Genomic DNA, 6,000 nt, shown 5'->3' with positions numbered 1-6,000 from the left:
ATGCCAATGTGTTTTCCTAAGATATTATTTTATTTTTAATGATAGAAGGGAGGAAAAGGGGGCAAAAATCATGTCCGATTTAGTTTTTTGGGTGGGTTGGGGGGTTTATTTCATGATAGCTACCAACTTCCAATACATAATATCTCTCAAATGACCCAATGCACCATCACTGAAGTGGGCGTAATCATTTTCAAAAATGTTTATTTTTAGGCCATTTATCCCCTCCCCCTGTGTCTGTGTGAAACCTGTGCTTGTCAGTGTCTGTGTGGTATACCTAATAGTGTGTGTGCAGTATGTGCACTCTTCTGTACAGTACAGTGTGCATGTCTGTTCACAGTATACAGTATTTCTTGCATAGTGCGTGCGTGTGTGTGCGCCCACACGCGCGGGGGGTTGAGGGGCCAAGACCATGTCAGGCCCAGGGGGCCAAAATTTCTTAATCCGCCCCTGGTCTCTCTTGCCAACAAAGTTGTATTGTATGCATGCTAGCTTGTTTGTATAAAAAGAGTCAACTATAAACAGCGGTAAATACATCAATATGGTGTTTGATTTGACAACTTATATGTATTCAATCGGCAATACTAAGCTGTTTAATTTGGTATCAAATGGGTAATACAATTTAGGGTATCGCCCATAAATTTGATTGATTGATTGATTGATTGATTGAGACTTTTATTAGTAGGTTGCACAGTGAAGTACATATTCCGTACAATTGACCACTAAATGGTAACACCCGAATAAGTTTTTCAACTTGTTTAAGTCGGGGTCCACTTAAATTGATTCATGATACAGATATATACTATCATATATACTATCATCATAATACAGTCATCACACAAGATAATCACATTGAATTATTTACATTATTTACAATCAGGGGTGTGGAGGGGGTGGGGGGTAGGATATGGACAGCAAGTAGTGGAGAGAGAGAGAGAGAGAGAGAGAGAGAGAGAGAGAGAGAGAGAGAGAGAGAGAGAGAGAGAGAGAGAGAGAGAGATCAGAAGGCATAAGAAAAAGTATCTGCATTTGATTGTTTACATTTGATTATTAGCAATCCGGGAAGGGTGTTAGTTTAGGGTTGTAGCTGCCTGGAGGTGAACTTTTAGTGCGGTTTTGAAGGAGGATAGAGATGCCCTTTCTTTTATACCTGTTGGGAGCGCAGGTATAAATTGAAACATTATGTCGGGCTCTTAAAAGGAACTTGACATGTTTGTACATGTATACAATTACTTCGTGTACTAAACAAGTGCACTACGCAAATATTAATGTAATATCCTACTACATAATGTATATAAAGTATACTGCTTTTATTCTACATATGCTTGCACTGTATAAAGTAGCAAAAAGTCATACCTGGAAAGAAAAAAAAGTAAACAAACTTTCCAGAAAAATTATTTGTAAAAGTCAACGTTTCTTGTCTAAAATTGACATAAATATTTTGGAGTGGCTGCCATATATCATACTTAAGTAAACACAAATAATACTAAAGTATGAAATGTATATATACAGGTAAAAAGTAAAATGTTGCTTAAAGGGGAACTGCAGTTTTTGTTTGTCTATCATTCACAGTCCCTATGTAAGACAAGCACACATTTTTCATTTTTTCATGCATTTGAATTTGAAAATAAATGCTAGCAAAAGTCAGCTAACAATGAAGGTATGGGGAGTCGCTGTATTCTGCCAATAAAGTGCTCTTAAAAAAATCCAAAAACTTACATCAACGTTTCATACACCCACTGTAAGTATTATTTAATGTAGTAACAGGCACATTCATAATAACATGCAATATTTTGCACATTTTAAGCATACAGCAGCGCATTAATTTCACAGACGCATTACAACATTCGCTATTTCCTTCAACAAAAACTACTACTAATCATGGCAGACTTCATGAGAGATAACAACGGCTACTTTGGGACAAATGATGATCCAGAAGATTGGGATGCCAACTGATGGGTAGTTTATATCTTCCCGTTGGGGGGAGGTGGTGGGGGCTGAAGGTGGCTGTAAACGTGCGTCTTTTTGTATCTTAAGTTGAATTTCAAAGATGACCTACAACCTCTCGATTTATGGCCACAACCTTCTACTATACAAGTGAGAGGCATGTTTGATAATCTAGAATTAACTTTTACCAACACAAGAGGCGATGCAGCAGCTCACTGGCTCAGTATGAACACAATTCCGTTGTGTACAGAGAAAGGCACAGATATTGACTTCTGCTCTATCATAATTGTAAGTTGCTAAATATCATTAGCTCCCTCCTTTGACACTTTTCCTTCGACTCACTTCTACACGCGCTACATTGGTGACCCCGACGTCAGTCCTGCTGAAGTTTCCGGGCGTCGTTCGATGCGACATGGCAAATTCCGCCATTCTCAAATTGCTGAGAGTTTTGGGAGTCGTCTGCGACAACATGGTTCGCAAAGGCTGAGGCCCAATTCGCCATTTGTGGTATTACGGATGATGCCATGCGCTATAACCACGTTGTGTCGGCGCTCGGGAGTTCCACGACGGCCAGAGCAGTAAGCGTTATTAAATCCTCTTTTGCCCAGGACAAATATGAGGGGCTCAGAGCTTAGTTCCTCAACATTTTTGAACTGTCACAGTCAGAACGAGTTGGATGTCTCCTTGCGATTCAGGGTATGGGAGACAGCAAGCCCTCTGGACACATGGAGATTATGTTGAACCTGCTGGGTACAAAGGAGCCGAATTTCCTCTTCATAGAGTTTTTTTGCGACACATCCCACCACACGTCCAACAGCGCTCGCTAATAGTTATTACTGAGCCACGTGCTTTGGCATAGGAAGTGGAGGCTCAAGCGGGGTCACACCCTTGCCGTCGAGGGCGGAAGCCATTTCTGGTTTTCCCTGCCCACGAGAATTTCTCGAGACGGTTACATTTCACCATCGGTTCATCTGCCAAGCAGCCCACATCATGCGCCCGCTGTACAAGGCCCATAGGAGTAAGTACCCCAACGAGGATGTCGACTGGACAGCCAAGAGGGACAAGACTTTCGAAGACACCAAGGTCGCGTTGTGCCGGGCTGCTATGTTGGTCCACCCGACCCCAGAAGCCCCAGTCGCTCTCACTACAAATGCATCAGACTACGCCATAGGCGCTGCGCTGGAACAGTGGGTCGACAGCACCTGGCACCCGCTTGACTTTTTCAGCTGTCAAGTGTTTCCCAGGGAGCATAAATACAGCTCCCTAATCCCAGTTGGCTGGCGGCGGGTTGTTTTTTCACGGTCTCTCCCACCGGCATCTACGAGGGTGGTGGCTCTGCAGAGGGATGAAAGAGGACATACGGGCCTGAGTCGACTCATGTGTGGCCTGTTTCACCGATCTCCTCATGATGGTGGACAGGATGGCCTGCTGGCTGGAAACCGTCCCCTTACGTCACTGTAAGGCGCTGACAGGGCTCGGGCGTACGTTGGCGCTTGGGTCGCACGCTTCGGAACCCCTTCAGATCTCCAGTTTACCTTAGAGATCTAGAACTCATTTGCAGAGGGGCTGGGGGTCAAGCTGCATCACACTACCGCTTACCACCACAAGGCTAATGGTTTGTGTGACTGACGATAACTGGGTGGACAAACTTCCCTGGGTAATGCTAGGTCTAAGGACCGCCCCTAAGGAAGACCTGCAGTCCTCGTCTGCCGAGCTCGTCTACGGCCAGGTGCTGCAAGTTCCTGGGGATTTCATTCCTGTGGCCAATGCACTCTGGTACGCTGCCTAGCAGCGGTCTTCCCCGCGAGAGGCAGCTAGGGCCTTCACACCCGTCCCTACACCACAGTATGGTACCCCTGCTTCTCGGTTGCCACCGAGCCTGCACATTTCTAAAAAATTAATCACGACACCCACCTTGGACCCTTGCATCCCTCCTACGACGGGCCTTTTAAGGTCCTACAACGCGGCGATAAGAGCATGGTCGTGGACATTGGGGGCAGACCTGAGACTGTTTCCATCCATTGGCTCAAGCCGGCCCACGTAGATGTGTCAAGGCCATTGGAATTGGCCAGGGCCCCACGCTGGAGCCGCCCCACTTCCCAAATCTAATCGGGGTGTCCTCTGGCCTGTTAGCACCATTGCCCACTTGCCATCGGGGCCGTCCTGCTACGCCTGCCACATCTTTCCCCCCTTCGGCCTGACGGCCTCTGCCGTCTCTACCCACCGTGGTTGGGCCACCATGCCTACCCTGAGCAAGGATTTTGACTCCTTCGTACAGAACACGACACACTTTTAATGTGTAACAACTGATTCATTAATGTTCAATCACCTGATTAACTTAAATTTACAAATAGAACACAGCAAGCTTAATGCGAAAAAAATAGTTTGTTGTCGTGTGAACCAGGAAATGCTTAAAGCCAGGCTTTTTCTTCCTTGTTTACAAGACGCCTGAAAAAAGAAGCCAATCATATACCTTCTTCTCTTTCGCAGTGATTGGCGTGCAGCATCACAGTCCTTCTTGTAGTCATTGGCTGCTGAAACGACACGAAAAGTAACGAGTAGAGACAATGCTCATTAAAAAATGTATCACACTTATATACATATGTATACATTTGCTTTTGAAAATATAGTGAGGTAAACATAAAAGTCCCTAACACAAATAGTTAGAAAAGACTTATGTTCAGTAACAAAGTAAGTATAGTTCGTAAATATGTAATTTTCTTTACGTTTCCAAAAGAACTAGTCATTTGACAAAAAAAAAAAAAAAAGAGAACAAGCTATGTGGTAGTACTGTTTCAAGTATAAGGCACCAAGAAAAACTCAACATGCCCAAGAACTCAGCGATGCCATTTGACAACAATTGCAACTATGTTTATATTACTGTACACATATTTAACCCAGGTGGTTTGGCCAAATGCCTTTATAAGATTGGGTACGGGGGACGCAAACCCTGGTCGTCCCTATGAGAGGCGAGTGTGCTGACCACCACCAAGCTAAAAGCTGGCTTATACTCAGCAGCCAGCACAATTGTGAAAGGGAGGGGCTGGCCCCTGCTACACATATACAACTTAAAACAGGGATGTACAAAATGTGACCCAGGTGACATTTGCGGCCCACACTTCCGTTTTTATTGGCGCAATACATATACCAGATAAACAACATTTTTAGTTGTTAGCCTGTACACTTGTATTGGGTTTATTAAAAAGGTGAATATCACATTGGTCCAAGCAACCATGTTTCAGTATGCAGCTCCTGCTGGGAAATGTTTGGACACCCCCGCTGTACGGTAGAACTATGTGTTTCAGCATACAACAACACTCATCCACATAAAAGGTCAGCATTTAATTGTGCTTAAACCCTAACAATTGCGAGGATGTATACAGAATAACATTCACAGAGCTAACTGGATTTTAAGCATGCATATCAATTTCAGTTTACAGAAAGAGTCCAACAGAAGGCAGGCCAAAGAGCAGTACAGGGACAATTTTGGAGCAGTCTGCAGAATGACGACACAGAGGAGGTGTAGGACGGGATGAAGGTCACCACTGGCTGCAGTTTAAAGTGAGGTGCCACCTCCAAGAGATGGTAGGGGGATTAAATGAGCTGAACTTTGAGGTATACACAGGTTTGACCTTCTCAACTCATTACTTCAGGAGTACCGCACCCCCATGCTGCATGAAAACTTGCCCCCTCATATGATAACACTGTTAAAAAAACAAAAACGACTGTAGATTTTAAGGTAAAAAAAACTGGCATCTCAGTTGCCAATATTTTACGGTACCATTTTTATGTTTAGGTTAAAATTCTCACTGTGCTGCCAGTTTTTTAAACGTAAAATCTATGGTCGTTTTAACAGTGCGTTACTGTAAATCAAATAACTGCACTTTTATTATGCGCAGTCAAATTCTGGCAACTGAGCTGACACCTTTCTACAGTAACATCTACAGCAGTAGATTACTGAAGAATAGTACTATTGTTATTTTTATGGTAAACATTTGGTGACTGAACTGCCAGTATTTTACTGTAAAATCTAGAGTTGTTTTTTTTACAGTGTAT

This window comes from Entelurus aequoreus, linkage group LG21 (genome assembly GCF_033978785.1).
Source record: "Entelurus aequoreus isolate RoL-2023_Sb linkage group LG21, RoL_Eaeq_v1.1, whole genome shotgun sequence".
In the NCBI taxonomy this organism is placed as follows: domain Eukaryota; kingdom Metazoa; phylum Chordata; class Actinopteri; order Syngnathiformes; family Syngnathidae; genus Entelurus; species Entelurus aequoreus.
Note: the sequence above shows the minus strand (reverse complement) of the source record.